Source organism: Petaurus breviceps, unplaced genomic scaffold, assembly GCF_028583685.1.
Source record: "Petaurus breviceps papuanus isolate PSGF00001 unplaced genomic scaffold, PetGlider_PUasm1.0 151, whole genome shotgun sequence".
Lineage (NCBI taxonomy): Eukaryota > Metazoa > Chordata > Mammalia > Diprotodontia > Petauridae > Petaurus > Petaurus breviceps.
Genome location: NW_027185712.1, coordinates 18332927 through 18346063, shown reverse-complemented (window position 1 = coordinate 18346063; position 13137 = coordinate 18332927). Strand labels below are relative to the sequence as shown.

The window sequence follows — 13137 nt, the reverse complement described above, 5'->3', positions numbered from 1 at the left end:
CAAATTCCTTCCCCCTTGTCTCTCCATAATTCATGCCTTACATCCCTTATCCCTGAGTCACCCCCACCATTCATCTTTTCAATTCTGTCTCCCAAGCTGCTGGACCTGCTAGAGGAAGTCACAAAGCTATGCAGACTGGGAACTACCAATTAGTGTAATATCATCTCAACAGGACACTCATTGAGGTAAGGCAAACCCTGTATTCTTTTCTGATTCTCTACCATATTTCTGCATGACTGTTCCAAAAATGTCTCCTCTCCCTCATACCTTTTCTTTCATCCTTATCTCCCTTTTCATTGGAGCAAAGAAGTCCTTGTATTCATTAATTTATTCTTTTATTCTTACCTAACTGTTTCTCTGTCATACTGCCTTAATCCTTAATATGTCTCAGTAGACAAACTTGCCTTCTACTTTACTGTGAAAATAGATGCCAATCATCCCAAGAACATTCATTCCAGCTATAAAATCTTGTGTGAACTTAGCCAAGTTATTTAACCTAAATGGACCTACTTTTCCTCATTTGTAAAATAAGGGGATTGGACTAGATGTCTTTTGAAGCCAAAACATCCATACATCTAAAACCATCCTCCTCTCCTTTTCTCCATTCTCTGAAGAAGTCCTTGCCAGGGTTAATCCCTCTATTTGTTCCCTCTCTTCTGTCCCCTTACATCTTCTAAAGGATCCATTCTCTCTCTCTCTCTCTCTCTCTCTCTGTCTCCTTCCCTCTCCCTCTTCTTTCCTCTTCAATATCTCCCTGCCTACTGGATCTTTTCCCACTACCTATAAATAAGTTCAGGTTCCCCATATCATCAAGACAAAAAAAAAAAACTCCTTTAACCATGTCATCCCTTAGAGCTATCTTCCTATATTCCTGCTCCCTTTCACTGTTAAATATCTAAAAAAAAAATCTCTACTCTAAGCCTCCATTCCTTCACCACCCATTTATTTCTTTTGTTTTTTCTTTTTCATTTTATTTATTTATTTTTAGTTTTCAACATTCATTTCTACAAGATTTTGAGTTACAATTTTCTCCCCATCTTTCCCTTACCCCCATCCCAAAATAGCAAGCCTACTGAATACCCCTTCTCCCAATCTATTCTCTCTTATATCTTTCCCCCATCACCTACCTAACTTTCTAGTAGGGCATGATGGATTTCTATACCCCAGTGCCTGTATATCTTATGTCCCCGTTGCATGTAAAAAAATGAAATTTTTTTAAAACATTTGTTTTTAAAACTTTGAGTTCCTGATTTTTTCCCTTCTTCCCTCCTCACCCACCCCCACTGGGAAGATAAGCAATTCAATATAGGTTGTACATGTGTAGTTACCCACATCATTTCCATAGTAGTTATATTGTGAAAAACTAACTTATATTGTGAAAAACTAACTATATTTCTCACCATTCTATCCCACCCCCCACTTATTCTATTTTCTCCTTTGACCCTATTCCTTTTCAAAAATGTTTGCTTCTAACTACCCTCTCCCCCAATCTGCCCTCCCTTCTATCATCCGCCCTCTTTTCCCCTCCCCCCCCTATTTTCCTGTAGGGTAAGATACCCAACTGAGTGTGTACGTTATTTCCTCCCTAAGCCAAATTCAATAAGAATCAAGTTGTCCCATTCCTTTTCACCTTCCTGTTCTTCCCCTCCACTGTAACAGTTTTCTCTTGCCTATTTTATATAAGATAATTTACCCTAATCTATCTCTCCCTTTCTCCTTCTCCCAATAAATTCCTCTCTCAGCTCTTAATTTTATTTTTTAGATATTATCCCTTCCTATTCAACTCATCCTGTGCCCTCTGTCTATGTATAAATGAACATACATGTGCCCACACTCACATATATATTTATATATATATATAATATAATACAACATATATACATACACACACATACACCCTCCTATACTGTTACAGGAATGGGAATCTGAAAATCTTCCCTGTCCCTTAGCCCTTTGATAGGCTGAAGTGAATCTGAGAACCTTCCCTGATTTGAACCTGCCCCCTAATAGGCTGAATGTGGTCACATGGAGCCTATGGTGGGAGGATTGTTTTGCAGGAATGCCCACACCTCTTTACTTTGTGATGGTTGTTAGATTCTCTGAGCCAGGAGAAGGCTATATATACCCTGATGTTATGTTTTGCTTTGGGGCTCACTTTGGGAAGAATTGTGTGATTTGGCCAGATGAGATTCTGGGCAGCTATTGGAGCCCCCTGGCTTTGAAAAAACAGATGTTGGTGCTTCCCTCTCTGGTCATTGACTAGACATGTATGTAATGGTCAGACAGATGGAAGCCTATCTGCTGATCTGTTTCTCTATCTGCATTTTTTCTGTTTGTATTCTCTGAAGTTCAGGGTGCTGATCTTTTAAACTAGGTAAATGACATATGTTTGATTAAAGGAAGATTGTTAACCCATTTTTAGTTGCTTTCCTTTAGAAAAGCAGATTTAAGAACCTGTGCTAGCAACCATCCTGAGTAAGGTAGGGTGCTTGCTGCTACATATACATACATATATATTCCCTTCAACTATCCTCATACTGAGAAAAGTCTTATGAGTTACAATTATTGTTTTTCCATGTAGGAATGTAAATAGTTCAACTTTAATAACTTTCTTATGATTTCTTTTTCCTGTTTACCTTCTCATGCTTCTCTTGCTTCTTGTATTTGAAAGTCAAATTTTCTGTTCAGCTCTGGTTTTTTTCATCAAGAATGCTTGAAAATCCTCTATTTCATTGAATAACCATATTTTCCCCTCAAGCATTATACTCGGGTTTGCTGGGTAGATGACTCTTGGTTTTAGTCCTAGCTCCTTTGACCTCCAGAATATCATATTCCAAGCCCTTCAATCCTTTCGTGTAGAAACTGCTAGGTCTTGTGTTATCCTGATTGTGTTTCCATAATACTCAAATTTTTTCTTTCTGACTACTTGCAGTATTTTCTCCTTGACCTGAGAACTCGGGAATTTGGCTATAATATTCCTAGGAGTTTTCTTTTGGGGATATTTTTCAAGAGACAATTGGTGAATTCTTTCAATTTCTATTTTGCCTTCTGGTTCTAGAATATCAAGGCAATTTTGCTTGATAATTTCTTGAAATATGGTGTCTAGGCTCTTTTTTTTCCCATGAAAACAATGTAAGTTTATTTCAATGAAAAACTCAAGTTTACAATCATTTAGTAAACAAGAAGTGAACACTTCATTCCTATCCCATGACATTTATGAAAACACCTTGTCAGTAAATAAATATCTGTGAACAGATTAACGGTAAGGCAGACTAGATGATAAATCACCTCTGCTGTTCACATCCCTGCATGTGATTCACACAAGATGAATGAAAAACTGTACTGGGAAACAAACTAAACAGCTACTGAGTATCATCCTAATCACTCAGTGGCCCAGTGGTAAATACTTACTTTGTGCTCACTCAACTGTGAGCATCAAAACTTAATAACAGATGCAAACTGCATTTCCATCTTTTGCTAAAGAGGCTTTGATAGAAGCACTTGTTTAAATTTGTATTGTGCATCACAACTACAAAAAAATGGCTTTAAGAATTCCACAGAACCACCATTTATAAAGTGCTACTATCAAAACTGTGTTAACTGCATTTTGTCCGGGCTGTGGCCAACATCTATGGTGAAGGTACGTGAGTACCCCCTACTGCCAATCCCACCATTTCTAACTGTGAGAGAACTGTCCAGCATACAAAGAACCAATTTCACAAACCTGGTAAACAAATACATTTATATAAGTGGAACCTCAGTATGTCAAATTGATACCTTTGGTTTTTAAAAAAAAAAAAAGTCCACACTGCAATCTCCTAAACACTGGTGTGTGCATTTCACAATGAAGAACAGTGGCATTGCAGTGTTGAAGAATGAGGGCATCATCACTGGCGAGAGGAGCATGCTAGCCTTTGTTAGATGGGCTGCCTCCATCACAGCATCGGACTCTGTCCCTCAGGATCCAGTTCGTTGTTGCCAGGAGGAGGAGGGACAGGCAGGATATCCAATTCATCCACTTGAGGTGTCGGATGCATGACCACCAGCTGGTCCTGGGGAATGTCTGCAGCAGCTGCTGCCAGGTTTGCGGTGGACTTACTCTTCACACACTGGAAGTCCACATGCTGACTTTTTCCTTCCTCCTTCTCCCAGGACATGCGAATAAATGGTCTTTGGACATAGTTGTAGATGACTTCTGGGTGCCCACCAGGCCTTTTCTTGACTTTCTCTTTGTAAGTGGGATACCCTTCTATACTCAGTCAAATTTTCTTAAGACCTCATTCCTTCAAAACAGATTTGGCCACATCTCTATTTTCAATGTATTTGAAAAATCTTTACAACTCTGTGCTATAAATAATCTGTGAATATTCTTCTCCCATCTGGGGTGGGTATTCTTCATCCCAATCAACCACATCATTATCTGTGAGTACCACTATATGACACTCTCTTTCACCACTTTGGGCACTGGCCACTATCAGAGGGAGGATCATTTCCTCTAAATAAAACTCAAATTGTCTATGAGCACCATCATTTGATAATTCACGCATGAGGGCACTGAGATCTCTACATTTTATAGTACTATATTCAAAAGAGATACAAAGATAGTCACATGCTTCTCTTAGTTCAGGAATAGATATGCCACCAGGACAATGGATTATTCCCTTCTTGTAGTAATCCAAAATAGCTTGAAAGACAGTAGAGCCAATTACCTCGGCTACTTAATACTCTCCTTTCTCATTAGGACATGTGAAGTTGTGTTCTCTTCCAGATCCAAACATCCTGCCCAACATTGTATTTGGCTGTGCAGTAAAAATAGATGGATCTACAACAAATCTAGTATTATCCATAATTAGTGTTACTCGTTCTGGTGTTCTTATACTCTGAGCTCCCTCCTTTGCATTCTCATACACAAATATTTTCCCAGAAGTCTTACAACTACCATCTGAACCTGACTGACTGCTGTTTCTGCTGTGGTTCCCAACACTGCTACTGGAACCACTGGGGGATGCTTTTTGAGGACAGAGGACTGCTTGGACAGGAAGAACTATGCTGTTGAGTGGGAGAAATAACATTTCTAATAGATGGAGTGAGTTGTGACTCTACTCTTTCATGGGAGGAGTCATGAGATCTGTTTCTTAACTTTCATCTATCTCTGGATCTCTCATGTCCACCATTAGCATCATGTAAGCTCATTTTGGTGTGGTCCTCTCCTCCTTTAGCAACATGAGATGGGGTACTTGAGTGTTTATACAGTTTACGAGGTCTATTATGCAATTTCCGATCCCAGTTCTCTGGATCACTGGAGTTACTGTCATAAGGATGAAGGCGTCCTGCCATCCCACTTCAAGCTTCCTCACACTACAGCTCTGAAAGCACACATGTAGCACCCACAACTAAGTATGTGTCAGATGTGGTTTTTTAATTCAGCTCTTATTGAAGTCAGGATCAGTTTTGCATCCACTGTGTCCCTGCAGGTAGTCCTGACATGTCCGCTGGGATCCGGGGGCTGCGGCCGGCAGCAGGAGTGGGAGCAGTGCCTCCTAGCTCACAGCCCGGATGATCACCCCTCCTTAGCCGGCGCAGCTGTGGCGGCCACTCTAGGCTCTTTTTGTGATCATGGCTTTCAGGTAGTCTAATTATTTTAAAATTATCTCTCTTGGATCTGTTTTCCAGATCAGTGGTTTTTCCAATGATGTATTTCACTTTGCCTTCTTTTTTTTTTTTAATTTGTTTGGATCTATTTTATAGTATCTTTATTTCTTATAAAGTCATTAGCTTCCAATTGCTCCAATCTAATTTTGAAGGAGTTGTTCTCTTCAGTGAGTTTTTGAAATTCCTTTTCCATTTGGCAAATTTGGCTTTTTAAAGCATTCTTCTCACTGGCTTTTTGGTTCTCTTTTTCCATTTGAGTTAGTCTATTTTTTAAGGTATTATTTTCTTTGGTGTATTTTTGGGTCTCCTTTAGCAGGCTGTTGACTTGTTTTTCATGATTTTCTTGCATCATTCTCATTTCTCTTCCCAATCCCAATTTTTCCTCCACTTCTCTTACTTGATTTCCAAAATCCTTCTCGAGCTCCTCCATGGCTTGTAACCAATTCATATTTTTCTTGGAGGCTTTTGATGCAGGAGTTCTGACTTTTATGTCTTCCTCCTCCTTTGATGTCTTCCTGCTCCATGGCTTGATCCTTTTTGTTCCCAAAAAAAAGGATTCTATGGTCTGTTTGTGCTTTCTCTGCTTGCTCATATTGCCAGCCAATTACTTGACTTTTGAGCTCTTTGCCATGCTAGTACTCTGCTTCCAGAATGGAGAAAGCTATGTCCCAAATTGCTGGGGTTTTCACAACTGCCAGTGCGATTAGGAGGGCACCCCCTCTACAGCCCCCACAAGCTCTGGATCACTAGCCACACACCCCAGGACCACCACCCAAGACCACAATCCATATCCAAGAAGGTCAAAGCAAGAGCAATTGCCCTCTGAATGGTCACTTGGTCACCCTGAAATCTGCAGGCCAGGTGCTCCTGAGGCAGCCATATGGCACAGCTGCCATGCCTCCACTGCTTCTTGCCCCAGGGGCAGGGACCAGCCTGCACTCTTCCATCCACCTCTGTTCCAACAGAGTTCCACACTGACCTCTTACTTTGTCTTTGGCATTTATGGGTTGAGAAGTCTGGAGATTGCCACAGCTGCTGGTGACTCACTCACCTGAAATCTGCTCTCACCACTGTTTGGGGCCTCAACCACATGGCTCACACTCACTGCTCTTGGCAACCAGCTCAGTGTGCTAGACCATTCCTGTCCACCTGCCAGACTGCCTTCAACAGGAGATATATTTCTCTCGGTCACTTTGCAAGTTCTGTAGCCTTAAAGTTTGTTTAGTCATTTTTTTACATGTATTGGAAGTGATTAGAGCAGAGCTCACACCAAGTTTGTGCTTCTAGTCTGCCATCTTGGCTTCCCATTTATTTCTTAACATCTTCGGAACTGATTTCTGAAAGCCCTGCATTTTTTGGAATTGCTATCGTCAAGTTCACCAGTGACTAGAGCTATAACTAGGAATTCTGGCATTCTGAGCAAAATGTGTTGAGTGATGATGGATTGATAATTGTCTAAGGTATGACAACTCTTGTGAATTGTTGAGATAGAGGAGTCAGAAGCCAGCATTTTTGAAGAAGGTGGAGGTTTATATGGAGAAGACTCTAAATCAAATACTGAATTTAGTGGGGAGGTAAGAGAGAGAGACCCAGAAACCCATAGACAATAGCAACTAGGATCTGGTCAAGATGAAGCAAACTTTAAAGAAGAAGAGGTGGTTGCTGAGTGATGTGGCTGAAGGAAGGTCTGGAAATGGAAATGGAGAGAAAGGAGTATGCCCACTCTTCGTTTTGGCCTGGTGTGTCAAGGGATATACGAGCAGTAGTCAGACTTGAGGAGGATGCCAAGAAATGTGGTACCTTTGGTAGAAATGTAGATTTTAGTGAATACCAGAAGATAGCTTCTGAGAATCTTCAATGACTGTAGATTTACATCTAGAAGGGAACTTGGAGATCATTGATACCCATATCTTCATTTTACAGGTAATGAAACATACACAGAGATGAAAGTAAATTTGCAAGATCAGACCTGGTAAGAAGTAGCTGAGTTGGGGTTAAAACTCAGTTCCTCTAACTGAATTTAGTCATCTTTCAACTATACCAAGAGAGAGAAAGATTCATCGCAGCATAGTAAAAAGACAGAGCAGAAGAAAATAGTGACTTGGAAAGGAGCAGGGCTAAGTTTGTTATTGAGGGCAACAATTCTTTCTGCTGAACCCAGGTGTTTAGCATGGCAAAAAGTCCCAGACCAGGCAACTAGTGGGAGAGGGAATTTCCTGGGAGATTCCCAGGAAAAATACATGAGTGCCATTGCACCTTGTAATGGGAGTGGGAATTAGAAACCCCAGGAATGGCCAAGGAAATAAATGGGTTGCTTCCATGGTTGGAGTAGAGTTGGGGTGTGTGGAGTGGGTAAGGAGCAAGCCTTCTTCACCCCACCCCCAGAGTAAGAATCACAATGATGCTGGGGGTAGGGGGGGGAGTATATAGAAGTAACACAATCCTGGAATGTCAACATAGCATAGAAGGAATAGCACCCACCCCAATTCTTCTATCTCTCCAAGCTGGGGCTATCTTGCTCACCCTTTCTGTACCCATTCTGACAGGTTGGGGGTGGTTCCTCAGAAAGGATGGCTATGCTGCTACAATTTACTCTTGGAGTTTTAGAGATAGTCTTGGTGTGGGGGAGTTATAGACTTGGTCTCATTCAAGGATGAGTCTATACCACATGTGACCTTTTATACAGAAACTACTCCTCTTTTTGACATCTCTGCTCTCATACAGACCCCATGAGGCTCCTCATGGGAAAGTTGCTACTTTCATGCCACTGAAACAGTGTTAAGCAATTTTGGCAAACAGCAGCCTTAGGCCTGAGATTATACAGAGCTTCCCAGGTCTTTTCTTTCTTCAGATCAAGGGAATGCATTTCACTCTTCTAGTGAAATCAATTCTGTAAAGACTGAGATCTGCAAATCTATTCAGGTCTGTCTTAAGGTATTTGAGAAATTTTCTCTCTCCAGCTATAGGTATTGGTAGAGGACAAAGCAGCCCTTTTGCTAGCCAACTCTTCAAGCAATAAAATTTGCTCTCTCTAATCAGCTCCCAGCATCTTTCCTCCAGTCAAATCAATTCCCCCTATCAACTGCAGGGCCTGCCTGTTTCTAGTTAGCCAATTTCATCTAAGCTAAGCTTCTGTTGGCTTCTCAGCTCTGTCAAATTCTGTGTATGCTCTGCTCCATTCTGGCTTCTGACACCTTTGCTCCTACATGCCACTTCTCTCAGCTTTTACCTCCTAATTCCTTGGATTCTTACGTGGTTTTTCAATTATTTCCCCTGCCTCCTATCAAATCAGTGTCTCTTAATGAGTAGTGACCCACTTTAGGTTGAGAAACAAAAATCCACATTTCTGTCAAATATGGCACAAATAGTTAATATACAATTTTCTCATGGTCCCCAGACAGTTTTTTGGGGGTTCAGTTTCACAACAATAAACTTTGAAGTCCTAAAAGCAGTCATATGTAAATTAGCTGCCTGGAACTAATTCACTGCTTTCAGGCAGTACATTTTCTGCTTTCACTCAGGTCCTCCTCAAACTCCAAGGCTCTGCAGTTGATATGGGGAGGAAAGATCTAATACCAGTTGCTGATTAAAGAAAGTAAATCTATTGTTTGTGTATCTCTTCAAGCTGCTTTTCTCTGTTTCTTACATATATGTCCTTCTGCCACTTTCAGTCAATAAGATGTCCACATAAGCATCTTGAGTCCATCCTTTATAGCCTCCTTACTAGTTCCAACTCTATCAGCAACTGATAAACTGCTAAATCCACTGAACTTTGAAGGTAGTCCTCATTCTACTTGGTCTGTAGTTTCAACACTGTTGAGCCTCCCCTCTTTCTGGATAGCCTCATTTTCCATGACGTTATTTTCCCTTCATTCTCTTGCTAATCACCTGACTGTTCCTTTTCAGTATCTTTTCCAGTTCACAACTCATCTCCCACCCTCTATGGGTGTCCCTCAAGGTTCTGTCAAGGAACCTTCTGTTCTCAAGGACAGAGTTCCTTGAGGTTCTTTCTCTATACACACTTTTTCTTTGGTGAGATGATCTGCTCCCATGAGTTAAATTCTCTCTGTGCAACTGGCTCCCAAATGTACATATTTATTCCTAATCTCCCTACAGGACTCTAGTTCCATATCACCATGTATCTGCTAAAATCATCATCATGATGTGGCCATCGAAATCTTAAAATTGACATCATCACTATGGAATTTGTCAACTTCACCTTGAAATCTACTTCTTCAAATTATCCTGTCTGTTTTTTTAAATTTTTTTTTTGAGGGTGGAAGGCAGGGCAATTGGAGTTAAATGACTTGCCCAAGGTCACATAGGTAGTAAGTATGTCAAGTGTCTGTGGCCAGATTTGAGCTCAGGTCCTCCTGACTCCAGGGTCAGTGCTCTATTCACTGTGCCACCTAGCAAATTTCCCTGTTTTTTTTTTTTTTTATCAAGGATGCTGCTATGCTCATAATCACAGAGATCAGGAATCTCAGAGTTATCCTAGACTCTTCCCTCCTCTACCTCCCATATCTAATTATTTGCTAAGTTCTATATATTCTCCCTTTGCTACATTCTTCATATCCATAAACAAGTTAGAGAAGTTTGACTTCTACATCAAGGTGATTGATCTCATGGCTAAACTATGTGGATGGGCAGAAAGAGAGTACTGAACTTGTAGCACCATAGATTCACTACATCCACATGAACCTCCCCCCATACACACACATACACACACACACACACACACACACACACACACACACACACACACACACACACCCTATCTCCTGCCATCACACCTCATTTCAAATTGTTTGTCTATCCATTTTTGGCTAAAGGAGAGGACACAATCTCTTCCTCTTCTTTTCTGCCTTGCTCTATGAAACCAATATCTTCCTTTAGTTGGGGTTTTGGGGAAAAGAGTGACTTTTAAAAAATCAAGTTATTCATTTTGAGGTCTTTGTCATTGTTATTGTTTCTTTGTTTTCTTTTACAAATAATCACTATGGTGGGGCGGGAGGGGGGGGGAGATCAACCTTCTCACAAGGAGTGTCTAACATCCATCCATCGCCAGATCTATATTCCAGACTGTCACTGTGTCAAGAGTTACCAAGGGTTGTATTCTAGTATAGTCTTTGAAGTTTCAGAGTTAGCACCACATCATCAAGAGGCACTGGAGCAGGACTGACCTTTCTATCAGTCAGTAAGTATTTATTCGGCACCGACTATGTATAAGGCATTGTGCTAGGTGCTGGGGATCTAAGTACAAAGAATGAAACAATCCCTACTTTCAGGGAGTTTATATACTAATGGGGAAATGAGTATAGATAAAAATATATATTACATAAACATAAATATATATACATGTGTAGAGAAGGTACATATATGTATGTATGTATATAGCATATGTGGAGGGCAGGGGTCTAAAATAACAAATAAATAGAAAAGTTTCAAAGTTATACAATACTTAACAATTCACCCTGATCTTTCCTCCCCACTTCTCCATAATTTAGATTCTCATTATCTCTCTGGGACTTCTCCTTGGTCTCCTTACCCCAAGTCCAATCCATTGTCCACACAGCTACCAAAGTGATTTTCCTAATGTGTAGATTTCACAATATCACTCCTCTTCCAATAAACTCCAATGATTCCCTATTACCTCTAAGATAAAATAAAAATGCTTTGGCATTAAAAACTCTTCACAACCTGACACCTTTCTGCCTTCCCAGTATTCTTACCCTTCATGGAAAAGTTTGACTTCTCAACCCACTGCCCTAGACTAGAGTCATAGTTCCTAGCCTCTCTGGAAGTCATAGCATTCTGGATCTGGCATAATCTGCTTCTTTCAACTTTTTCTCCCCAAGCTGCTTCCAGAAAGGGTCCCTACCATATTCCTTTATTTCAAAATCAATGCTCCTTGTTGGCTCTCCTACCAAGATTTTGCTTTCATGATGGTTTTGGCACCTAGATTGCTGAAGGAACTGAGCTAACAAACCCATCGTGGAAGCAATGAATGTTTCACACCTTTCCCTGGTCAAAGCTGCCAGATCCACCCACTTCCCTGTGCTCTCTTAATGATGACTCATTTTCTCAAGTCCCCTCCCTAGAGGGGACTAGATTCTAGAATTATGCCTAGAACAAGTTTACAATAGAAAAAAAAAGGCTTACACAAGCCTTACACTACCTCCACCCTAATACCCTAACATATCACCTCCACCACCCCCAAAAAAGTGACAGGGCAGATAAGTGGTAAAGTAGCTAGAAAGTATGTTTTTCTTAATATAGTATTGTATTCAAACCATAAAAGAATTATGAAGACAGCTTACTACAAATTGGAGTTTCTTGGCTGATTAATGCATTTCCCTGTCTTCTACCACCATGTAAAAACAATACAGCAAACTCTTAACTTTGCCAGGGAACTATTCACACCTGCTGCTTAAGCAAATCAAGGAAGGAGAGGCAGTCCATTCTAGACACTAGGGCTCAAAGAAGGGTAGCAAAATCTTTGCATTTATCAACTCAAATATGAAAAAGAAAAAGAAAAGCATTGTACAAGCTCAAACCCATGTGTATAATTTGGATTTCTGCTAGAGCTGAAACCACATAAACATATCTTACCTTTTGGATGCCATCAGTACAGCACTGCCAAGCCAAATGTTTTGACTTTATCCATGCCTCTGGCCTCTGACATCTCACCTGGTCTCTGCTTGGTACCAACCCACCCTTTGATGGTCTACCTGGTTCTGGTCCTAGACCATCAGAACTATTGGTTCCACATATGTACCCTGACCTGACCAGGTTATTTTGAGAAGACCATTGTTAGTATAATCAAGGCAATGCAGCAGATATGTGGACGCAAGAAGGAAGAGCTTTTGCCAGTGATACTAATGAAGGTATCAACCTTCATTCTTCAAATTGGTTCTCCTGAGTATCAAACTAGTCCTCCCAAGTCTGCCTGTAGCCATCTTACATGAAACAGAGTGAACTAACACTCCTTGTCCATCGTTCACAAACTGACCTTTCAATCGGTCAGTAAATATTCATTAGGTACCTACTATGCTTGAGAAACTGTGCTAGGTGCTAGGGATCTAACCATAAAGAATGAAACAATCCCTACTCTTAAGGAGTTTATATTCTAATGGGGAAATAACTATGAACATAAAGTTAATATCTATGTGTAGAAAGTATATATAATGATGTGTATACATACATATCTACACACATGTTCATTTGTATAGAGAGAGAGTAGTTAAATATAAGGTCATTTTAGAAGGAGTTCATTGTTGGGAGATCAGGAAAAAATTCATGCCGAAGATAAAGAAAGCACTAAGGAGTCAGAATATTCCATGGAGGGCATTTAGTAAAAAGGCCCAAAGATAAGAGACAGAGTGTTGGGTGTGAGGAGTGGAACGAAGGTCAGCTTGGTCAGATGTCAGAGTACAGGAGGAGGATAATATGCAATGAGGCTGGAAAAATATATTGGGGCCAAGT

At 40.5% G+C, this 13137-nt stretch overlaps 1 pseudogene; it reads right to left on the bottom strand.

The window, feature by feature from the left end:
* Positions 1-3396: 3396 nt before the first annotated feature.
* Positions 3397-5376, bottom strand: LOC138153776 (BTB/POZ domain-containing protein 10 pseudogene; annotated as a pseudogene).
* Between the last annotated feature and the right edge of the window lie 7761 nt (positions 5377-13137).